This window comes from Chiloscyllium punctatum, chromosome 36 (genome assembly GCF_047496795.1).
Source record: "Chiloscyllium punctatum isolate Juve2018m chromosome 36, sChiPun1.3, whole genome shotgun sequence".
NCBI lineage: Eukaryota > Metazoa > Chordata > Chondrichthyes > Orectolobiformes > Hemiscylliidae > Chiloscyllium > Chiloscyllium punctatum.
Window position 1 is genome coordinate 55,919,907 of NC_092774.1, and position 25,646 is coordinate 55,945,552.

At 47.8% G+C, this 25,646-nt stretch overlaps 1 non-coding gene across 1 annotated transcript; it reads right to left on the minus strand.

The window, feature by feature from the left end:
• Positions 1-22,722: 22,722 nt before the first annotated feature.
• trnaw-cca (transfer RNA tryptophan (anticodon CCA)) lies at positions 22,723-22,794 on the minus strand. Its single transcript has one exon. It is a non-coding gene; the product is annotated as a tRNA-Trp (tRNA).
• Positions 22,795-25,646: the final 2,852 nt, after the last annotated feature.

The following is a 25,646-nucleotide window of genomic DNA, read 5'->3' on the forward strand; positions in this document are numbered from 1 at the left end:
ACCGCAATGGATTTCAAGTCCATCGCATTAACCACTCGGCCCACGAATACAGAACCACACTGACAGCTTGACTTCCCAGGTCTGTCTGCCTATGGAGCTGAGAAAGAGTGAATCATCGCAGAGTTTGTTTGAATCCAATCACGTCACAATGATTCGAAAGGGTTATATATCTGCATGCGGCGTCTCCAGTTGTTTCATCCCAAAAGATGAAATGAACTTGCAGTAAAAAACAAAACTAGAAATTGCACGAGGAACTGAGAAGGTCAGGCAACGTCTGTGGAAAGAGAATCAGAGACAACATTTCAGAATTTTGTTTTCTCCGACCGGTACTGTCAAACCTGCCGAGTTTCTCTTTTGGTCTCGTCTTCTCAGCGTACGCAGTCCCTTACGTTAGACATTAATTCAATTCGAAATCCCTTTGTGGAGAAGATTTCCGTTTGGGGAACATTTTCCTGACCCCATTAAAAGCGCACAGCTTTGAGGCCATGGCCTGTGTGAACTTGTGGCGCAACGGTAGCGCGTCTGACTCGAGTTCCCGAAGTTGCATGTTCGAATCTCGATTGGCTCCATTGCGTCGATTCCCTATGTTTCAAATCATGAAAGGAGTCCGTTGACTCCGTATATCGGTTGAGTCAAATCTTGCCGTTTGCGTCTAATGAATCTGCCTCTCTGTCAGTTCGGGATTTACTGACCTCAACCACTCCCTGTACGAAAGTATTCTTCCTGTTGTCACTTTTGGTTCTTTTCCTCGTGACTTTTAAACTCTGCCGAATCGTTGCCGATCCTTTCAGGCGTGAGAACAATTTGACGACATTACTTTCTCTGTCTAGACTTCGCATGACTTGAAAAGCTTCAATCGGGCTAGATTTCAAACTTACGTACTCCGAAGAGAGCTGTCCCAAATTTCTAATCGACCCTCATCGCTGACATCCCTCAAACACTGCACCACTCCCGTCAACTTATTCAACGCTACCTCCAATCATTTTACTTCGCTGCTTTCTGTCCCATTGGTCCTCCAGGGAGCCCAACCTCGTTTTACGAAGGTGCTTTTTGATCAAATTAAATAGGCACTTTCGCACAAGACATGAAACGCGGTCTCCTCCGGGCTTTGAACCCGCGATCTTTCGAACGCCTGCGTTAATGAGGACCCAAAGCGAGAATTACGCCCCGACACCAACGAGCCACACGGCTCGCCACACGGGCGCCCCTGCCCCCGCCCTACCTCTTGAACCAGCTGAGTCTTGCTCAGAGTAAAGTCCAGTTGACATTGAACAGGCTGGGGCTGTTTTCTCTGGAACGTCGGAGGTTGAAGGGTGACTTTATGGAGGTTTACAAAATTATGAGGGGCATGGATAGGATAAATAGGCAAAGTTAATTCCCAGGGGTCGGGGAGTCAGGAACTAGAGGGCTTTAGGGTTTAGGGTGAGAGGGGAAAGATATAAAAGAGATCCTAGGGGCAACTTTTTCACGCAGAGGGTGGTGCGTGTATGGAATGAGCTGCCAGAGAAAGTGGCGGAGACTGGTACAATTGCAACATTTAAGAGGCGTTTGGATGGATATATGAATAGGAAGGGTTTGGAGGGATATGGGCCGGATGCTGGCAGGTGGGATTAGATTGGGGTGGGATATCTGGTCGGCATGGACGGGTTGGACCGAAGGGTCTGTTTCCATGCTGTACATCTCTATGACTGTATGAACAGCTGCTTCTCATTCTGTCTCTCTGCTGCCGTTTGCCCGTCCCCAGGAACCGGGCCCTCTCTACTGGCAGAAAATTAACCCGTTTTCTTTCTAAACTTTTCTCTGACACCGGAGTGACCAGTGACAAGTATTGCCCTCCTCAACATAGGGTACAGAGAACAGGAGAAGACCCCGCAGACGTCCACGAGTGTGTCATCTCAACTCTGCATACTGGGCCTGTGTATCAGTGTGAAATATTTACGTCGAAGTTTTTTGGGAAGCAGATGAGAAGGCGAGGTGCACAACAGTGCGCCGTTATACGGGAAAGCTGCTAAACTCGACATTGAGTGAAGAGGGAAGATGGTTTCCCTTCTGGGTTATGCTCCCATCGCCCACCGGCAGAATTATCGCCGACGAGCAAATATTAACTCTGTCTAAATTGCCACATTCTGTTTTTACGAACCGTGATTTCACTCAGAAGCACAATTTACCTGCTCCCTCCTGAATATCCTTCCAGGCTCGAACATACCTTCCAGGTGAAGCAGCACTTTATCTGCACATTTGCTGCAACCTAGTCTACTGCATTCACTGCTCACAGCGTCGTTTCCCCAACGGAGCATGAAGTATAAACTGGATGACTGCTTCGCAGAACATCTCGGTTCTGCCCGCGAAAAAAGGCCCTGAGCTTTGTGCTTTCCTGCCACTTTAACACGCCACCATGTTCCCAGGCCAACATCTCTGTCTCAGGCTTACAGCAGTGTTCCAGCAAAGCTCAGCTCCAGATGAAAGAACAACGCCTCATATTCTACTTCAAAACCCTACAGCCCTCCGGTCTTCGAGATCGAGTTCCATGACTTTAGGGCCTGAAATCCCCCATGTCCTTGACCCCTACCACACACATACGAGCCCTTGTTATCACATAGTTTGCTACGACACACTACTTATTGTTAGCCACTAACGGTCTTCAATAACAGTTATTCACCCTCCCACACGGATCGTTATTTACTCCTTTGTCCCTCCTATTGTTCTCTCTCTGAGCTGGCGGGAAAGAGAGCAATGTACACTGGAGACTCTGAGCCAGCTGAAACTTGCTCACTGTGAAATACATTCCACTTTGCTCCCAGAATTGCAAGCAGCAAAGAGTTTCCAGAACATCGGCTTGTCATTCTGTCCCCGGGATGCGGTTTCTGACATGCGAATCGTCTTGTCATTCACTTCGGAACGGTCTTGGCGAACTACTGCAGGGAAAGCACGAAACCACAAGGTACGCGTTTTCAATTTTATCAGCTCATTAGCATCTCAGAGAAGTGGTTTTGCGATTCAGCTCAGAGGAAACCTACGAAGAACAGGAGAAGACCACTCAGACCTCCAAAAGCACGCTGTGAGTTTCGATATGAACCGGAACACTCAGGAAGTCGTTTGAAAGGCAAGATGCTGAACAGAGTGACATCTCGAAGGAAAGAAGCTCAACGAGGCTCTGAACAAGAGCAGATGGCGGTTTTGATCCATCGACCTCTGGGTTATGGGCCTAGCACGGTCCCCCTGTGCCACTCTGCTCCTCTGCAGAGTGCGTCTTTCCACAGGTCCCTTCAGCCTTTCGTCTGGCGCGTGGCATGCACCTCAGAGACTGATGTCAAAGATCTTCACTGCTGTCGTCTTATATGGTGTTGCGCAGACGTCTGGAGGCTGTGTAAATATAAACTTTTTCTAACTTCCCACATTCTCTTGTGATTTCACTCTGAATAGACGCCATGCGGCCCACCTTCGCTCTGCTGGGTCGACACAGTAAGTAAACGTGGGTCTCTATTCGTATCATTCTCGTGCCTTCTCCATGTAATTCTGCACATTGTTACTTTAAACATGATCACCGAATTCCCGTTTGCGTCTAATGAATCTGCCTCTTTGTCAGTGTCAGTTAGGGATTTACTGACCCCCAACCACTCCCTGTACGAAAGCATTCTTCCTAATGTCACTTTTGGTTCTTTTCCTCATGACTTTAAAACTCTGCCGAATCGTTGCCTATCCTTCCAGGCTCGAACATACTTTCCAGGTGAAGCAGCACTTTACCTGCACATTTGCCACAACCTAGTCTACTGCATTCGCTCGTCCTCGTGAGTTTAAATCTCTGCCGAATCACTATAGATCCTTACAGGCATGGGAGCATTTTCACAGCATTATTTCCTGTTTCTAGGCCCCTACTGACTTGGAAAACTTCGGTTGTCTGAGGAGAGCTGGCCCAGTTTTTCAATCTACCTTGATTGATGACATTTTTACTTTATTCCTCAAACACCGCACCACTTACATCAACCTGTTCAACGCGATCTCCAACCATTTCACTTCCCTGTTTTCTGCCTCATTCATACTCCAAGCAGCCCAACCTCGTTTCACGAAGGTGCTTTTTGAGAAAATTAATGGGGCATTTTTGCACAAATCAAGTTAAGCGACACAGCCTCGTCGCGCACAAGTCTGCACAGTTAAAGACTCTACGTGAGAATCATGCCCCGAAACCAACAAGCCAAACAGCGGCTATTTCCCGACCTCACTCCTCTTAAGCCAGCTGAGACTTGCTTAGTGTGAAATACATTTGACATTGCTCTCAGAATTGCAAGTGACGAAGAGTTTCCAGAACAGCTGCTTCTCATTCTGTCTCCCTGCTGCTCGTTGTCCCGTCCCCAGGAACCGGGCTCCCTCCACTGTTTCAAAACTTTTCTCTGACACCCGAGTGTCCAGTGACAAGCATTGCCCTCCTCAACATAGGATACAGAGAACAGGAGACCACTCAGAGGTTGTCACCTCTGGGCCAGTATATCATTGTGAAATATTTATGGCGAAGCTTTTTTGGGAAGCAGATGAGAAGGCAAGGTGCAGAACAGAGCGCCGTTATACGGGAAAGCTGCTAAAGACGACGTTGAATGAATAGGAGAGAATGGACTCCCTTTTGGGTTATGGTTCCAACACGCACACATTGTGCCATTCTCCTGCATTGCTCGGCAGTTTTTCCAGAGAAGTATTCAGCTTTTCATCTGGCGTGTGGCAGGCACGTTTGAGAATGACGTCAGAAGATCTTCACTGCTGTCGTGTCATATGCTGTTGTGCAGACATATCGTCGATGTGCAAAAATAAACTCTGTCTAAATTCCCACATTCTGTTTTTCGAACTATGATTTCGCTCAAAATCACTAATTTTCAAAACTCGCAATATTCAAACTTTAACAAATTGCTCATAGAAATGATTAGTGAACACCTGGAAGAAATTCTTCCAAACTTACCTGGGAATTTTCGCTTTGAGGGGTCTTGAACTTTGTGGAAGGAAGGGAAGTTTGCCTCGAGGCTGTTTAATGTGGAGATGCGTTTTCCATGTGAACTGGTCGGAGTTGACCATCCCAGTGCTTCCCGATGCAGGGCTGCCTGACCCCCAGGGAGGTTTACTTGGAGCAACTGGAGTGAATCCAGAGAGGGAGCAGATTCTGCAAAGGTGCTCAAATACTTTCTATCTCTCCTTTCGGTCTTTTCCTTGTGTATTCCCTCAGTTTGGCACGTGTGCAGTTTGCACCCTGGAAAATGATTGCTTTTTTCCCCATGTTCACAATTAAAAGTGTAGTTTCTCATGGAACTGAGCCGCATTGACAGGATTGTCATATTGATATATATATATATATGTACACGTATTTAGTTTAAGATTAGATTATATTTGAATGAAGTTTTCCTCTAAACACACCTGAGCCTATCTGGCTGCATGAGGGATTTCAGGTTTCTGTGTGCTGGGTATTATGTGATCAGCAGGCATCTGGCAAACTACAGGAACTGCCACCGATGTTATGTTCGTTTCAGTGTACTGCCAATTATCACTTATTTTGTGATTTTTTTTTGCAGGAAGACGTGCCGAAAGAAATCTGAAAACAAATGATCCATCAACTTCTGACAGAGCCACTTGATTCATTGGGACTTGAATATCAGCAGCCATTCCAATCAAGAAGACATGGTTGCTTTTGTTTGCTTGAGAGATTTTGGACACTGGTGCGGCAGGAAGAACACTGAGACACCGAGTGAGGGAGATTCAGTGCACTGACTGTGAAAAGTGCTTCACACCATTTACTCAGCTTGGGGGAATCAAAGTCTCACCCCTCACGGTGGGAAAGACGATGTCCCCGTTCTGATTGTAATTTCAAACCCAGACCAACACAAGGAAAGCTCTCCCAATGGGGAAACTGTGGAAATGTGGGGACTGAGGGAAAGGATTCCCTTTCCCATCCCTCCTGGAAACCCACAAATATATTCACAGCGGGGAGAGGCCATTCACCTGCTCGGTGTGCAGGAAGTGCTTCAGTCGGATCAGCCATCTGGAGACGCACGAGTGGGTCCACAAGTGAGAAAAGCCATTCACGTGCCCCATGTGCAGGAGAGAGTTCACTCAGTCAGCTGCACTGCTGACCCACCAGTGGGTCCACACCGGAGAGAGGCCGTTCACCTGCTGTCGGAGCCGAAAAGGCTTCACCTGCTCCTCCCACCTGCGGAGGCACCAGCGCGTTCACGTGCCATCGCAGGGGCGATGGGAGGAGCGATGGCCGAGCGCCGCTAACAACCCAGCTTTGGGGACTCTCAGGTTCGAATCCCATCGCGGCAGATGGCAGAATTGGGATTCGGTCAGTAATCTGGACTTCAGAATCTAAGGATGAAACCATTTTCAGAGGGCAAAAACCCATCTGATTCACTCATGTCCTTTTCAGTGATGGAAACTGCCGTTGCGGGAAAAGATTCACTCAGTCGTCCCAGCTGCATGCTTTACCCGGCTTTACGAAGGATCCAGTTACAAAGGGACAACAACTCAACTGACCAATAATAAAGAAAGTGTGGTGGGAGGAGTGGGGGTGAGCGTGTGCACTTTGAGCTTGAGGTGCTTTTTTTTTAAGAAAAGCAACTTTTTGTACGCCTTGTAATGTGGAGATCTGAAGGTGCAACAAAGTTGGGTCGCAGTAAAGGTTACCTGAACTTACGGTCAGGCTTAAACTCTCATTGAAAGCTGGGAGATCCAACAGCTTCTCATTTCATTCAGCCACCAGCACCGAGTTTCCAATGTCGTGTCTCAGAAGGAACAGTGAATGAGTAGATGGTATTGTTCGAAATTGTAAATTTTTTAGGACTGCAGGTTTATTGTTTAATTGACATTGCAAAGTTTACTGGCAACAGTGGGAGGTGCGGGCTGTATTCACTGGAAACAAAGTTTTAAAATGACACAGACACCAGGGTATATTCCAGCAGGTTTATTTGGAAGCACAAGGTTTTGGAGCGCTGTTCCTTCATCAGGTAGCTGTTGAGTAGAATGGTAAGACACAGAATATATAGCAAAAGATTATAGTGTCATGCAACATAAATGATACATTGAAGAAACCTGTTAAGTCTTTCATCTTTTAAAATGGGTTGCAGATTTCGGTTCATTAATCTGTAAATCCCAGAACTTCTTTTTATTAACATTCTCGAGGTAACTAAATGTTTTATAAAGGGAGGTGACACCTGAGTTCAGATAACGCATGAGAGCTGTGAGGTTAGAGTCGTTCTGTATCCCAGCCTTGAGTCAGACATTTTCTATTTCCAAACATATAATCCTGAAAATGCAATTCACCCCAAAGACTTCTATGTGTGAGTGCATTCATGAGTCAGAGCGTCTGTGTGTGTGTGTGTGTGTGTGTGTGCGCGCATGCTGGGTAAAGTGTGCGTGTGATGGAGTATAATTGTGTGAGAAGGTGTGTGCCATGGATGAGAGTGTGAGGGGTGTATCAATGTGTGTCTGAGAGAGAGCCCTGTCTATCAGAGAGGGTCTGCACGACCGTGTGAGTACTTGTGTATTTGTTTGTGTGCGTGTGAGAGAGAGAGAGAGACAGAGAGAGAGAGAGATAGGGTTTGTGTGTATTGTGTAGCTGGGTCTCCTGTAGTGAGACATGAATCCAAGGTTTCAGCTGAGGTCATTCTCGTGTGTTCCAAACCTGTTATCAGCCTCTGCTCGGCCACTAGAAATGCTTAAGCAGTTGAGCCGTTTCACAACACACACTGGAGAGGGCAAGGTGAAGGGCTTATGTCTGAAACATTGATTCCCCTGCTCCCTGGATGCTGCCTGACCTGCTGTGCTTTTTCAACACCACACTCTCGACTCTGCTCTCCAGCATCTGCAGTTCTCACTTTCTCCTCATGGGCGAGGTGGGATTTGTCTTTTATTCACTCATTCACTCTTACAGCCTATCCTTGTTTGTGGCCCAACTGTGCATCCTGAAGAAGGGCTTATGCCCGAAACGTCGATTCTCCTGTTCCTTGGATGCTTCCTGACCTGCTGCGCTTTTCCAGCAACACATTTTCAGCTCTGATCTCCAGCATCTGCAGTCCTCACTTTCTACTCAGAGAATAGGGCCCCTCAAAGATCAGAAAGGCGGCCTTTGTGTGGAGCCACAGAAAATGGGGGAGATACTAAATGAATATTTTGCATCAGTATTTACTGTGGAAAAGGATATGGAAGATATAGACTGAAGGGAAATAGATGGTGACACCTTGCAAAATGTCCAGATTACAGAGGAAGAAGTGTCTTGAAACGGTTAAAGATGGATAAATCCCCAGGACCTGATCAGGTGTAACCAAGAATTCTGTGGGAAGCTCGAGAAGTGATTGCTGGGCCTCTTGCTGAGTTATTTGTATCATCGATAGTCACAGATGAGGTGTCGGAAGACTGGAGGTTGGCAAATGTGGTGCCACTGTTTAAGAAGGGCGGTAAAGAGAGTCCAGATAACCATAGACCGGTGAGCCTGACCACGGTGGTGGCCAAGTTGTTGGAGGGAATCCTGAGGGGCAGGATGTACATGTATTTGGAAAGGCAAGGACTGATTCGGCATAGTCAACATGGCTTTGTGCACAGGATTTCATGTCTCAGAAACTTGATTGAGGTTTTTGAAGAAGTAACAAAGAAGATTGATGAGGGCAGAGCAGTAGATGTGATCTATACGGACTTCAGTAAGGCGTTCAACAAGGTTCCCCATGGGAGATTGATTAACGAGGTTAGATCTCAGGGAGAACTAGCCATTTGGATACAGAACTGGCTCAAAGGTAGAAGGCAGAGGGTGGTGGTGGAGGGCTGTTTTTCCGGCTGGAGGCGTGTGACCAGTGGAGTGCCACAAGGATCGGTGCTGGGCCCTCTACTTTTTGTCATTTACACAAATGATTTGGATTCGAGCATAAAAGGTACTGTTAGTAAGTTTTCAGATGACATCAAAATTGGAGGTGTAGAGGACAGCAAAGAGGGTTACCTCAGATTACAACAGGATCTGGACCAGATGGGCCAAGGAGCTGAGAAGTGGCAGATGGAGTTTAATTCAGATAAATGTGAGGTGCTGTATTTTGGGAAAGCAAATCTTAGCAGGACTTATACAATTAATCGTAAGGTCCGAGGGAGTGTTTCTGAACAAAGAGACCTTGGAGTGCAGGTTCATAGCTCCTCCTTAAAATTGGAGTCGCAGGTAGATAGGATAATGAAGAAGGCGTTTGGTATGCTTTCCTTTATTGGTCAGAGTATTGAGTACAGCATTTGGGCGGTCATGTTGCAGCTGTACCGGACATTGGTTAGGCCACTGTTGGAATATTGCGTGCAATTCTGGTCTCCTTCCTAGCGGAAAGATGTTGTGAAACTTGAATGGGTTCAGAAACGATTTACAAGGATGTTGCCAGGGTTGGAGAATCTGAGCTAGAGGGAGAGGCTGAACAGGCTGGGGCTGTTTTCCCTGGAGCATCAGAGGGTGAGGGGTGACCTTGTGGTGGTTTACACAATTGTGAGGGGCATGGATAGAATAAATAGGCAAAGGTTTTTCTCTGGGATCGGGGAGTCCAGAACTAGAGGGCATAGGTTTAGGGCGAGAGGGGAAAGATAGAAATGAGACCGAAGGAGCAACGGAATCACGCAGAGGGTGGTACGTGTATGGAATGAGCTGTCAGAGGAAACGGTGGAGGTTGGTACAATTGCCACATTTAAGAGGCTTTTGGATGGCTATATGAATAGGAAGGGTTTGGAAGGATATGGGCTGGGTGCTGGCAGGTGGGACTAGATTGGGTTGGGATATCTGGTCGGCATGGATGGGTTGGACTAAAGGGTCTGTTCCCATGCTGGACATCTCTGTGACTCGATGATTTTGTCTGGCAGCTCAACTTTTGTATATCTATTCCCCAGGGTGGAGGAAGTCCAAAACTAGAGGGGTTTAGGCTGAGAGGGAAAAGGGTTAAAAGGGACTGAACGGGGGAACTTTTTCACACAGAGCGTGGCATGTGTTTGGAATGAGCTGCCAGAGGCAGTGGTCGAGGCTGGTAGAATTACAACATTTAAAAGGCATCTGGATGGAGGTATGAATAGGAAGGGCTGTGAGAGATATGGGCCAAATGCTGGCAAACGGATCACGAGGTTAATGTAGGAAATGTTGTCTGCGTGGACCGAAAGGTTTGTTTCTCTTCTCTGCAACTCTATGACTGTATTTCTACATATTCTGAACCAATTTCACAAGACTAGGAATAGGCCATTCCAAGTTTACCGGCTATCCTCAATTGTGGCCGAACTGTGCAGATTTCAATGCAAGTTTCAGAAAGATGTCTGCAGCTTTTTTTAAACATTTGAATGTGCTTTCAGACATTACTGATGTTTCTGAATACATCATTTTACCTATTCTCAATGTTAAAGGTCAACCATTTCTCACACTTCCTTTCCCCACCCCCACCCCAGGTCGCCATCACCATCCATTCTCTCTCTATCATTAGAAGGGTTTGATACAGCGATCAAAGAGGGCTCGAGGCACGAGAAAGGACGGGGGGAGGGTACTCAGAGTGAGATTTGACCGGGGGCGCAGAGACTGGGGGAAGAGAAAGAGAGAAAATGGGTAGGAGAGCAGAGCATCGGGGGTAGAGAATGCATGGGGGTACACAGGGTGGGAGCAGAGAGAGAGAATGTGGTGAAGAGGATTGGGGAGGGGAGAGAGAATGCGGAGTTACAAAGTGTGAAGTGAAAGAAATTGGTTGCAGAGTGTGGGGAGAGAGAATGGACAGGGCAGTGGGTGGGGAGAGAATAGACGGGGGCCTGTGGTGGGGAGAGAATGGACGGGGGCAATGGGTGGGGAGAGAATTCATGGGGCAGTGGATGGGGAGAGATTGGACGGGGAGCAGTGGGTCAGGACAGAATGGACACGGGGCAGTGGGTGGGGAGAGAATGGACGGGGCAGTGGGTGGGGAGAGAATGGACGGGGGCAATGGGTTCGGAGAGAATTCATGGGGCCGTGGATGGGGAGAGATTGGACGGGGAGCAGTGGATCAGGACAGAATGGACACGGGGCAATGGGAGGGGAGAGAATGGACAGGGGTCAATGGGTGGGGAGATAATGGACGGGAATAGTGGGTGTGGAGAGAATGGACGGGGCAGTAGATGGGGAGAGAATGGATGGGGTCAATGGGTGGGGAGAGATTGGACAGGGAGCAGTGGGTGGGGAGAGAATGGACGGGCGGCAGTGGGTGGGGTCAGAATGGACGGGGCAAAGGTTGGGGTGAGAATGGACGGGTTAGAGGGTGGAGAAAGACAGCAACACTGAATGGCAGGAGAAGGTGGGGGAGAGAAGGAATGGATGGGGGCAGCGTGTGGGAGGTGAGAGAAAATGAGTGTAAGGGAAGGGACTGGATTGGGGAAGGCAGAGGGTGGAGCGATAAAGGGAATGGATGGGGACAGAGGGTGGATGAGGGACTGGACAGAGGGCAGAGGGTGCAGCGATAGAATGGACGGGGTGGGGAGAGTGGCATGTGTGGGACAGAGAGAGAAGGGACTGGTAGGTTAGGGTAGAGAGAGAGAATGGACAGGGGATGCTATGGGTGGCGGTGAGGGAATGGACAGGGGATGCTATGGGGATGATTGGATGGGGAGGTGAAAATGCATCCCACCCACTCCCAGCATCCCCTTCTCTGCACATGTGCAGTGCAGACTTTTCTGAATGACACGAGAGACGAGTCTGGAACACTGTGTGAGTGCAGTCACCCTCACATCCTGGAATCAGCAAACCACTGCCTTTCTGTTTTAAAAACTAAATAAAGATGTGGGCTATATACTAAGGATGGCGAGATGTGGCTGAGAAACTGAACAGAGGGTCAGCATTTTCAGGAGAGGGGAGCTGGGCAAAGGCAGGAGGATGGAAGGATGAATTTGGGTTGGAATACATTGAAAGGTTTTGGAATTGAGAGACAGAGATTTCGGGGAGAAGAAATAGAAGGCTGTTCTGTGCAAACTAAAATTCTCTCATCCTATTTTCTGCCCTGCACTGACAGCAGGGATCTGTTTTCTCAAGTTTTTAGCAGAGGAGGATTTGCTTTTCAGGCATGGACAAGAAATTTAGTCAGGGCCTGAATATCAGCAGGGTTTGAATCCAGGAGGGGAAATGTTCGTCTGCAGGAAATGATTTCAAATATCAACATGCATTGAGAATCCCCGTGAATACATGCAGCCTGCGTGGGAGTGCTCAAGGGTTCTAATTGCGGAGAGAACTTTAATTTTTCAGCGAAATGTGGACCAGTGTTCTCGCTATAGACGAGCCCTTCACTGGATCGTTGAATCTGCCGAGTAACAACGACCCCTGCCCCATGGAAACTCTGTGGAAGCAAATTGAATTCCTCAAACTGATTGGAGTGTCACCAGGATTGGGGAGAAGCCAATCGATTGCCGAGAGCTGGAGAGGGGATTCCTCGCAGCGCCAGGGACCTGGGTTCAATCCCACTCTCACAGTGACTGTGTGGATTTTGCACTTTCCTACCCTTCCCCCACCCCATGTCCGCGTCGGTTTCCTCTGGGTGCTCGGGTTTTCTCCCATGTTCCAAAGTTGTGCAGGCTAGAGTGGATTGGGCGTTCTAAATACAGGGATTAGCTGTGGGGTTATCGGGTGGGTTGGGGGGGGGGGGGGTATGTTCTTCGGAGGGTCAGTGTGGACTTGGTGGGCCAAACGGCCTGTTTCCACAGTGAATCCCCCAACGTGTCTGCAGCCTGGCTTCCAGCTCCATCTCTCTGTGCCGAAGGTCCTCCAGTAGGTGCATTCCTTAGTTTCCAGCACCCAGAACGTCCCACCTTCTGCAAATCGAAAGACAAGTCCCACCCTGCCCTCTCCAATGTGTGTTGTGTAACTGCTTAATCATTTCTAGTGGCCCAGCAGAGGCTGATAGCCAAGTTCGGAAACTAGGAGGATGGCCTCAATCGCGACCTTGGGTTCATGTCACATGACAGGTCACCCCACTTCACTGTTACGCGCTCTCTCTCTCTCTCTCTCTCTCTCTCTCTCTCTCACTCTCACACACACTCTTACATACTCACACACTTGTGCAGAGCCTTTCCGATAGACATGCTCTCTTTCAGACACACACTCATACGCCCCCCACTCACACCCACGCATACATCTTCGCACATGATTACACTCCATCACACACACACTTTACCCAGCATGCACACGCACATCCACACTCTCTCTCTCATGCATGCACTCACACATTTGGGGTGAATTTGCATTTGCAGGATTATATATTTGGAAATAGAAACAGTCTGAATCAAGATTGGGACACAGACAGACTCTCACCTCACAGCTTTCATGCGTTGTTTGATGTGAGGTGTTACCTCCTTTTATAAAACATCAAGTTTCCTGGAGAACGTGACTGAAAAGAAGTTCTGGAATGTACATATTAATGAACCGAAATCTTCAGCCCATTTTAAAAGATGAAAGATTTAACAGCAATCTCGATTTCTTCAATATGTCACTTATGTTGCATGACACTCTAATGTTTTTGCGATAAATTCTGTCTTGTGATTCTACACCACAGCTACCTGAAGAAGGAGTAGCACTTCGAAACCTAGTGCTTCCAAATAAACCTGTTAGAATATACCCTGGTGTTTGTGAGATTTTAAAACTTTGTTTCCATTGAATACAGCCCACACCTCCCACTGTTGCCAATAAACTTTGCAATGCCAATGAAACAATGAACCTGAAGTCCTGAAAAAATATACAGTTTGGAACAATATTAGCTACTCATTCACTGGTCCTTCTGAGACATGACATTAGTGCTGGAGGCAGAAAGAAATGAGCAGCTTTAAAACAAAAACCTGTTGGACCTCACAGAGTCTAAGCCGGGTGGTAAGTTCAGGTAACCTTTACTACGACCCTATTTTGTTACAGCTTCAGATTTCCCCAGGAAAAAGACATACAAAAAGTAGTTTTTAAAGAAAACACCTCCAGCTCAAAATGCACCCACTCTCCCCACCCCACTTTCTTTGTTGGTCAGCTGAGTTGTCCGTTTGTAACTGGATCCCTGGGACAGCCGGGGAAAACATGCAGCTGGGATGACTGAGTGAACCCTTTCCCACAACGGCAGTTTCCTTCACTAAAAAGGACATGAGTGAATCAGATGGTGTTTTTTCCCCCTAAAAGTGGTTTCATCCTTAGATTATGAAGTCCAGATTACTGACCGAACTCCAATTCTGAAATATACCACAGTGGGATTCGAACCTGGGACGCCCCAGTGCTGGGTTGATCGGAGCACTTGGCCATCGCTCCTTCAATCCCCTTGCGCTGGCACGTGAACTCGATGGCGCCTCCTCAGGTGGGAGGAGTAGGTGAAGCCCATTTGGAACTTCCTGGCCTCTCTCCAGTGTGGACCCACTGGTGGGTCAGCAGTGCAGCTGACTGAGTGAACTCTCTCCTGCACATGGGGCACGTGAATGGCTTCTCTCTGACTGAACCCCTTACTGCACACTGAGCAGGTGAACGTCCTCACCCCGTTGTGAATGTGTCTTTGGGTTTCCAGCACTGATGGGGAAGGGAATCCTTTCCCACAGTCTCCACATTTCCACGGTTTCCCCATTGGGTGGAGCTTTCCTTGTGTTGCTCTGGGTTTGAAATTACAACCAGACCGGGGACATAGTCTTTCCCACCGTGAGGTGTGTGATTTTAATTCCCCAATCTGAGTAAATGGTTTGAAGCACTTTTCACAGTCAACGCACTGAATCTCCCTCACTCGGTATCCCAGTATTCTCCCTGCCACACCAGTGTCCAAAGTCTCTCAAGCACACAAAAGCAAACATTTCTTCAGGACCATGGGGGCAATGGATGACGTAACTGACTCCACCTACTCGTTTCAACTGCAGCTCACAGCTTCTTCACACATCCCAATTAATCTTTCTCATTGTCATGAAACCGGCGTATGGGAACAATTCCTAATCTGCAGGAATGAGAATCTTTTCACTGTCTCGCGTCAGTAAATGTTCCTGAGAACATCAGAGTCACGTCATAGAGCTGTCAGAGGAGGGGAAGCTGAAATAGCCCCACACGCTGCTCATGGGCACATTTCACTTTCCCCAACACACCGCCCCAACCACTGCGGTTCTTAGGAGTGGAAAGGGAACAAGCACCAAAACCCAGTCTCAGCTTTGTAAATCTTCATGAAATAAGAAATAAATTCATCCCTTCGGATCTTCCATCCTGGGCAGACAGCGTTGATTTTAAATGGTTGTCCAATCAGTGTCGATTCTTCTTGGCTGAAAATATCTTCCTTATCTCATCCCAGCATTTCTTGCCACAGAGAACTGTGCGGCAGAGTTCATGTTTTTATTTCCTTGTATGCTATTTTGTAAATTACATTCGTTTGCTGGTTGTTTGTATCGGGTATTTCAGGTTCATTCGAGGCTGTTTAAGGGTGTTGGTAAATTTGTGGGCGACCATGATGCTGAGAGGGTTGAGTTGTCTGGACATCATTTCCCAGATGTCTTTAATGTAAAGTAATGTGGCTAGGGTTCTGCAGACGTTGTGTCTGCTTGTGTCAGTTTGTTGATGTGAAATTGGCACACTGGGTTTATTGGGTAGGCAAAAGTGAGGACTGCAGATGCTGGAAACCAGAGTTTAGATCAGAGTGGTGCTGGAAAAGCACAGAAGGTCAGACAGCTTCCGAGGAGCAGGAAAATCGATGTTTCAGGCAAAAGCCCTTCATCAGGAATAGAGGCAGGACCCCTTCCAGGGTGGAGAGATAAATTGGGGGTGGGGTGTGCTGGGCCAAAGGTAGCAAAGAGTACAATAGGTGAATGGGGGTGGGGATGGAGGTGACATATCAGAGAGCAGGGTGGTGCGGATAGGTGGGGAGGGAGATTGGCAGGTAGGACAGGTCATGAGGACAGCGCTCAGCTGGAAGGTTGGAACTGAGGTAAGGTGGGGGGAGGGGAAATGAGGAAACTGGTGCAGACCACATTGTTGCTCTGGGGATGAATGTATCCGAGGCAGAAGTTGGGACGTTCTTCCTCCAGGCATCGGGTGGGGAGGGAGCGGCGATGGAGGAGGCCCAGGACATGCATGTCCCTGGCAGAGTGGGAAGGGGAGGTTGAAATGTTGGGCCACAGGGCGCTGGGGTTGATTGTTGCGGGTGTCCTGGAGATGTTCCCTCAAACGCTGTGACTTGACTCTGCGGCGGGGCTCCAGTCTCCCCAATGTAGAAGAGACCGCATCGGGAGCAATGGCTACACGAAATGACATTGGTGTTAGCCTTCTAACTTCGTGACTCGGGTTCGACTTCCGGGCAGGGAAGCAATTTTCAGGAGAGCTGTCCAGCTTTGCCTGTGTCTCCCTGGTGGTCAAGTGGTTCGGATTCGGCGCTTTCACCGCTGCGGCACGGGTTCAATTCCCGGTCAGGGAAGCAAATTTCAGTGTGTTGCTTGGCTCTCCATTCTCCTTAAAAGCGCTGTACAGTTACTATTTGGTCTTCGTAGTCACTGGGTGCTGCACTGTGTCTTGTTTCGTTGAAATAGTGCCCTCGTTCAGAAATGTTTGTATGTGTAGAGATGATTACTTCTGTAGCTAAGTTCTTGGTTCGCGTGTGCTGTTTTCCTGTAGAGGCTGTTTTGAATTTATCATTGATTGTTCGGTGGACTGTACATCTAGAAATGGCACTTTGTTGTTGTCCTCTTTTGTGAATTTTATGCCAGTAAGGAGATTGTTGATGGTGTTGTATGTTTCCTCTAATTTGTTTCATTTTTTGATGACAGAAGTGTTTCATGGGCGTTTCGTTGATTTGTTTGTAGGGCTTGTTACTGAATATGAAGTGGGTGGTAAGGTATAGTTCCACGAGGTTGACAGTGTTATCTTTGCTGCTGAAGTTGGTTCTGTGTTTTCGTCTTTAGTTCTTCGAGTCGTGTCTTTAGTTTTCTTTGGCCACGTTGATGTTAATGGATGTGAACAGGGCTGTTATGTCAAAGGACAACATTATTCCATCCTCTTCTATCTTCGTGTCTTTGGTGTTCGGGAATTCTTGGATGGAGTAAATGGAGTGGCATGAATCTTCGACTTGGTGTTTTAGTCCTCAGTGGAGGCCTTTGACAAGTCTGTATATTGGTGTTCCAAGTAGTGAGACTATGGCCTGAGGGGGGCTCCTAGTTTGAAAAAGAGGAGAACAACAATAAACTGCATTCTTAGATGTCACAGTAGAGCGAACAGTCAATGGTGAACTTCAAACTAGCATCTACAGAAAAACAACACACACAAACCAAATACTTAACCACAGAAGCAATCATCCCAACACCCACAAACGAAGCTGCATCAGGACATTATTTCAACGAGCCACTACACACTGCAGCACAGAGAAACTACGAAGACCACAAGAGAAATACGTATATAGTGTATTTAAGGAGAACGCGTCCGCAATAAACCCATTCCGCCGATTTCTCACTGATGCTTCCAAGCTCACTCTCAAAAATTCGGTTTGTCCCTCCATTCTTTCCTGTTTGTTTTTTGTGGGTTTTGAAAGCGTTCCCAATCCTCTGACTGAGTATTGGAGTTGGGAAGGTAAAAACAATGACTGCAGATGCTGGAAACCAGATGCTGGATTAGTGCTGCTGGAAGAGCACAGCAGTTCAGGCAGCATCCAAGGAGCTTCGAAATCGACGTTTCAGGCAAAAGCCCTTCGTCAGGAATAAAGGCAGTGAGCCTGAAGCATGGAGAGATAAGCTTATGTCTCCATGCTTCAGGCTCACTGCCTTTATTCCTGACGAAGGGCTTTTGCCTGAAACGTCGATTTCGAAGCTGCTTGAATGCTGCCTGAATTGGAGTTGGGAAGTTATGTTGTGGCTGTACAGGACATTGGTGAGACCACTTTTAGAATATTGTGTGCAATTCTGGTGTTCCTCCAATCAGAAGGATATTGTGAAATTTGAAAGGGTTCTGAAGCACCAATGGGTCCACAGAGGGGAAGAGGCCCTTCTGCTGCCCTGAGTGTGGGAAGGCCTTCAGTGATTCCTCTGCCCTGCTGACGCACAAGTTGGTCCACACCAGGGAAGGCTGTTCTCCGGCCCCAAGTGCGAGATGGCCTTCAGCAGTTATTCCCACCTGTTGAGACACCAGTGGGTCCACACTGAGAGGCCGTTCTTCTGCCCCAACTGCAGGAGGGGCATTGCTCTTTCCTCCGACGTACTGGCCCATTGGTGTGTCCAAATGGTAGAGAGGTCGTTCAGTTGCCTATGTGCAGGAAGGACTTCAGCAATTCCTCGTCCCTGCTGAGGCACCAGTCTATCCACACCGGGGAGAAGCCGTTCTCCTGCCCCGAATGTGGGAAGGTCTTTACCTGCTCCTCCACACTGCTGAATCTCCAGCTGGACCACACGGGGGTTTGGGGGTGGGGTGGGGGGGGGGAGAGTGGCGGAGGAGGGGAGGCCATTCTGCTGCCCTAAGTGTGGGAAAGCCTTCAGCAATTCCTTTGCCCTACTGAAGCACCAATGTGCCCACACCTGGGAGATGCCCTCCAGCTGGACCGAGTGTGGGAAGAGGTTCATGTTTTCCTACAACTTGCGGAAGCACCAGCGGGGGCACCAGCGCTCCCAGCAATCAGATCCTACCAGTGATGATGCCTTCAGTCACCTCCCAGGTCTGAACCTCCTGCCAGTTCTGACAGTGGGTGCAGTGGGAGAGTAGGTGGGCTGTTTTAGTCTTCTGCTGGACTGCCTTTGCCTTCCCGACACCCCACAATCACAACTCCATGATGGCTCAGGGTTAGCACTGCTGCCTCATGGCACCAGGAACCCAGGAATAATTCCACCCTTGGGAGTCTGTGTGCAAGTTAAGGAGGGTAGGAAAATGGATCTGAGTGGGTTAGTTTTCGGAAGATCAGTGCAGATGTGTTCGGCTGAAGGACCTGTTTCCACATTGTGGGGGTTCTATGATTCTGTGAGCTTTGCCTTCAGTGGACACTGTTGCTCATTGAGCCCGGGACTGCACATTGCTAATGAAATGAACCAGAGAAACCTCAGACCGCAAGACCATCGGAGAAGAAGTTTGGCCGACTCTGCCATTCGTTAGTCACAAAAGTATTGGATGAGATTAGCTACAGTGTGGAAACAGGCCATTTGTCCCAACAAGTCCACACCGACCCTCCGAAGTGTAACACATCCAGACCCATTTCCCTCTGACTAATGTACCTAACTCTATGGGCAATTAAGCATGGCCCATCCACATGACCTGCACATCTTTGGTTTATGGAAGAAAACAGGACCACCCAGAGAAAACTCACTCAGACATTGGGGGAAAGTGCAAAGTCCTCACAGACAGCCACCCAAGGCTGGAATCAAATCTGGGTCCCCAGCACTGTGAGGCTGCAGTGGTAATCACTGAGCCACTACATATTGCAACCCGAAGTTGGCAAGCCGGGGGTTGGGAGAATACAGCAAGCCAGGCAGCACCAGGATGTGGAGTAGTCAGCGTTTTGGGTATAAACCCTTCTTCATGACTGAAAGAGTGACTTATCTATGAGAAAAGATTTACATGAATGTTGCTGGGGGTTGGAGGGCTTGAGCTGCAGGGAGCGGCTGAATAGCGTGGGGTTGTTTTCACTGGAGCATCGGAGTCAGAGAAGTGACCTAATAGCGGTTATAAAATCATGAGGGGCATGGACAGTGTAATAGACAATGTCCTTTCCTTGGGTAGGGGAGTCCAGAACTAGAGGGCATAAGTTTAGGGTAAGAGGCGAAACAAATTAAAAGGACAACTTCTTCATGCAGAGGGTGGTATATATATGAAATGAGCTGCCAGAGTATATGGGTCAGGTGCTGTCAAATGGGACTAGATTAATATAGGATAACAGGTCAGCATGGACAAGTTGGACCGAAGGGTCTGTTTCCATGCTGTACGTGTCTCTGACTACTAGTCCTGATGTAAGTTTAAAATAGAGTCCAAGTAACTTTGAATAGTTCAATCTTGTTGAGCTCACCTCCTGAAAAGTTTCAGATGAATCCCTCTGAGAGATACTGTTTAAACATGCTGAGTTGGACAAAGTATCCCATCAAGTTCAACACAAACCCAGAGTTGAAGAAGTCAGAAGTCAGAAGACCAAGGGGACCAAAACTGATCACAATATTCCAGGTGCAGTCTCATCAACGTCCTGTATAACTACAACATAACTTGCCAACATCTATACTCAATTCCCTAACTGATGAAGGCCAGTGTGCTGAAACCTTTCTTCACTGCCTTGTGTACTGATGTAATCAGAGATATAGGACCTACTTTAAACTGATCCACGATCCAGCTGCTGGGAGCACAGAAGTAGAGTAGTGCTGCGTGAGTGTGCTGGGTCGATAACCCAGAGGACGATGGGTAAAAATCATGTGAGTCTGTTGCTCAATATCTCTGTAAGCTGCTTTCATATACAAAGGTTCTCTGTTCTGCATCTTGCCTTTGCATCTGTTTCCCAAAGCTTCTTCAGTGGAGGCGTGGCCGCTGGAGCCCAGGAGTTCAACAACCCCCCGGCGCTGGAGGATGGTCCAAGCTCCAAGAAGCGAGAGGGGGCGGGGGGGGGTGGGGAGGCGGGGGTAAGGCTGGAAGCTGGATTTGCTCAATGCTTGTATTTTTAACTCATTTAAATGGTACCTACTGTATGGGGCTATGGTGTACATTAAAACCGAAGGATCATATCAGAGTGTTTATATTTAGCAGTGGTAGTTGGTAAAATGCACACTCTGGGGGAGCACTTTCTATGATGCTGCATTTCTTGCCTTCTGCCCTTCCCCCATTTCTTATCTCCCGTCTTGATTTTATATTTTTTTGGTCAAATTTAATTTCAGATTAATCAGACTTGCGATTCACTATGTGCTATTAATTTGTTTGTTCGAATATTTCAAGTCAAAATTAATGCTGTAATTTAATTTCTGATGTCAGAGTTTGACATTGAATGTGCAGGTGTAAATACCAGTAAGTTGTGAAAATAAATCAAGAACTTGTGGTTTTTAACAAAAAGAGCAGTTCACTGATATTCATGGCATCGTCTCATTTGGGAGTGATGATTCAAATCTGACCAACAAACCGTTTCATGCAGTCATCCAATTGAATAAAAATTTTCTTTAATTTAATAAAAGAAAATAATTCTGGCAGGCTAAGACTTATGCAATCTATTTATAAGATCATGTCCATTGCTCGCAATATGGTCTCAACCACATTGGGGAAACTGGATGCCAACTAACCGAATATTTCAGGGAACAACTCTTGGACTCTAATTCTAACCGACACACCGCCCTGTGGCTGAACACTTTATCCCACCCTCCTCTTGCTTATCTCTCCACGTTTCAGACTCACTGCCTTATTCCTGATGAAGGGCTTTTGCCCGAAACGTCGATTTCGCTGCTCGTTGGATGCTGTCTGAACTGCTGTGCTCTTCCAGCACCACTATTCCAGTATTTGGTTTTCAGCATCTGCAGTCATTGTTTTTACCACTTTAACTCCCCCTTCCATTCCACCAAGGACATGCAAGTCCTGGGCCTCCTCCACTGCCAACCTCTTCCGACCCGACACTTGTAGGAAAAACACCTCAACTTCTGCTTTAGGACCCTCCAACTACATGGTATCAATGCAGATTTCATCAGTTTCCTTATTTCCTCTCCCCCACCTTGTCCCAGATCCAACCTTCCAAATTCGACACCAACCTCTTGACCTGTCATACCTGTCCACCTTGCTTCTCACCTATTTGCTCCACCCTCATCTCTGACCTATCACCATCAATCCCTACCTCCATCTACCTATTGCACTCCCAGCTGCCTTCCCTCCAGCCCCACTTCCTTCCCATTTATCTCTCAGCCCCCTTGGGCCACCCTTTATTCCTGATGAAGAGCTTATGCTCTAAACCAAGACTGTGATGAAGCAACATCCTCAACAAGTAGGAAATAGCTCCCAAGTCAGATTTCATCCCCTCTTCTGTTTCCCAGTTCTTTCAGAAATAAGGAATGTCTTTTTCTTCCACTAGAAAGTGGTCTTCCACTTTGCGCTGTCTGAAGTGTTATCCCTCACCACTCCTTCAGCCACCTTTTAAGAATCCTTTCAACCTGTTTTTCTAACAATTGTGGAGGTGACCAAAAGCAAACATTTCACTTCTCCTCAATGTCCCATTTCTCCTCCTAAGAGCCATTTTGTCATGTTGTCTCTGTTACAAACAGCCAAGTGCACTTGGTTTCTGAATTGAAATTTTGCCATTGAAGTGAACAGGATTAATATTTATCGATGGCTAGCTGTGTTTGCACAAACTGTAATTATCCACCAATACGATGTCTTTTGTTCCACCAAAACTGGAAACAATGATCTGTGTTTCGATTGCAGTCCGATGTAGAAAATCATCCCAGCGATCTTCACGTTATTCTAGTTTTCTGAGGCCATAACATCATTCCGTGGCAGTTTGATGTGACTAAAACCTGGATGGAAATCTCTGGATTCTGTTGTAAAAGTATCGGTATAATGTGATTCACACTGCGCGGTCACCAACTGAACGAAGCGGCTGTGTGTTGAAATCCCGTGATGAACAGTTTGTGTTCGACTTGTCATATTGCGGGGAGCTCAGCATTTCCCCAAACAATGGGCACCCCACCTCCCTGACACAGTGTTCACAAATCAAACTGACAGCAAAGATTCATGCATGATCGAAAGTGTCCACAACTTTTGACACAACAGATATACGGAGTGAACGTACTCTTTTCTTCATTGGAAATGTTCGACGTTGATTGTAGTGAGCTTGACGTGATTTGAACACACAACCTTCTGAAGTGGAGTCAGACGCGCTACCGTTGCGCCACAAGCTCACAGATGGCCCATGCGCTCTCTTCATGCTTAAGGGAAGTGATCGCACTACAATGATTTTACGTTCATGTCTGTTCTGTTTCTCCCCCTTCTCCTTCTGTCTCTCGAAACAATTTCCAACTCTCTCTCAATAAAAATCTGAAAGAACTGCGGGTGCTGTATATCAGGAACAAAAAACAGGAGTTGCCGGTGACCCTTCCACAGAACAGATGGTGATTTGGAAAATGTCGGTTTATATGCAGGAGATATTGTGGGAGGAAGGCGGAGATCAGGACAGAGCCCAAAGCGAGGGAAGAACTGTTGGACAGAAAAAGGAGTTGATAACGATCTGCGTGAGAGGGTGAATAACTGTTAATGGAGACTGTTCGTGGCGAAGTAGTGTGGAATGACAGACTATGTGATAACAAGGCTTGGTGTGTGTGGAAGGGACGAGGATACTATGGAGTTCAGGTCCTAGAATTATTGAATTGGATATTGGGACCAGAGGGATGTGTGGTCCCCAAGTGCAATATTCGGTGCTCTTCGTTCTGCTGGTGCTGAGCTTCGCTGGAACACAACAGCAAACCTGAGACAGAGATGTTGGCCAGGGAACAGGGTGGGGTGTGGAATTGGCAGGCAACTGGAAGCTCAGGGTCTTTTTTGCAGGCAGAACGTAGATGTTCTGTGCAGCAGTCACCCAGAGAATGGGCAGCCCAAAAAACACACTGCAAATTGCTCCCCTGACCGGGAATCGAACCCGGGCCGCAGCGGTGAAAGCACCGAATCCTAACCACGAGACCACCAGGGAGATAGCAGCGAAGTTTGACAGCTCTACTGAAAATTGCTTCCCTGCCCGGAAATCGAACCCGGGTCACGGGAGTTCGAAGGCTTCCACCAAAGTTGTTTCTTGTATCCATTGCTCCCAATGCGGTCTCCTCTACATTGGGGAGACTGGAGCCCCGTCGCAGAATCAAGTCACAGCGTTTGAGGGAACATCTCCAGGACACCCGCAACAATCAACCCCATCGCCCTGTGGCCCCACATTTCAACCTCCCCTCCCACTCTGCCGAGGACATGCAGGACCTGGGCCTCCTCCATCGCCGCTCCCTCCCCACCCGATGTCTGGAGGAAGAACGCCCTAACTTCTGCCTCGGATACATTCAACCCCAGGACATCGATGTGGACTGCACCAGTTTCCTCATTTCCACTCCCCCCACCTTACCTGAGTTCCAACCTTCCATCTGAGCGCTGTCCTCAGGACCTGTCAATCTCCCTTCCCACCTATCCGCTCCACCCTCCTCTCTGACCTGTCACCTTCGTCCCCAACCCCATTCACCTATTGTACTCTTTGCTACCTTTGGCCCAGCACCCCCCAATTTATCTCGCCACCCCTGGAAGCGTCCTGCTTCCATTCCTGATGAAGGGCTTTTGCCCGAAACGTCGATTTTCCTGCACCTCGGAAGTTGTCTGACCTGCTGTGCTTTTCCAGCACCACTCTGATCTAAACTCTGGTTTCCAGCATCTACAGTCCTCACTTTTGCCTACCCAATAAACCCAGTGTGCCGATTTCACATCAACAAATAGACACAAGTAGACACAACGTCTACAGAAACCCGAGCCACATTACTTTACATGAAAGACATCTGGGAAATGATGTCCAGACAAATCAAACCTCTCAGCATCATGGTAGCCCACAAACCTACCAACACACTTAAACAGCGGCTAATGAACCTGAAATACCCGATACAAACAACCAGCAAACGAATGTTATTTACAAAATACCATACAAAGAAATATATACATGAACTCTGCCACACAGGTCTCTCTGGCAAGAAATGCTGGGATGAGATAAGGAAGATTTTTTTCAGCCAAAACGAGTCGGCACTGACTGGACATCCATTTAAAATCAAGGCTGTCAGCCCAGGATGGAAGATCCGAAGGGATGAACAGTTTTCTTATTTCCTGAAGATTTACAAAGCTGAGACTGGGTTTTGGTGTTTGTTTCCTTTCCACTCCCAGGAGCCGCAGTGGTTGGGGCGGTGTGTTGGGGAAAGTGAAATGTGCCCGTGAGCAGCGTGTGGGACTATTTCAGCTTCCCCTCCTCCGACAGCGCTATGACTTGACTCTGATGTTCTCAGGGACATTTCCTGACGCGAGACAGTGAAAAGAGTCTCGTTCCTGCAGATCGGGAATTCAAACCGTATGCCGGCTTCAGGACAATGAGAAAGATTAATTGGGGTGTGTGAAGAAGCTGTGAGCTGCATTTCAAACAGGTAGGTGGAGTCAGATGCGTCATCCATTGCGCCCCGGCCCTGTGCGTCACTGACGCCGCCATGCTGCAGAGTTCTGACGTTAACACGGACATGCGCAGCAATGGGAACATTCACAAGGTGAACAACCAAAGATAATCACCGTCACTGCTTCCCTTCCATAGTCCCAACTTTGTGAAGCAGTATCTTTCACCGGGAAATAAAACACCTTTATCCTCAGGTGCCTGCTTAACTTCGATCACGACTTCACGCCCCTCACTGTTCTAGTCTCATTTCCAAACTCTTGGCTCATCGCCTCAATAGCAGCTCTGTGGGTATCTGCTTGTTCCACCCTGTCAGGCAGTGGGTTGCAGATTCCCGACCAGTGCCAATGTGATTGAAATATTTCAACCCGTCCACTGGTTGCATTAAAAAAAAAACCGTGGAACAATCTCCCTTTTCTTTTGATGTCGTTTCTCAACTGTAGTCGGCAGGGATCACACCTGCGTGTGGGAACCGCAATGGATTTCATGTCCATCGCATTCACCACTCGGCCCACCAATACAGAACCACACTGACAGCTTCATTTCCCAGGTCTATCTGCCTGTGGAGCTGCGAAAGAGTAA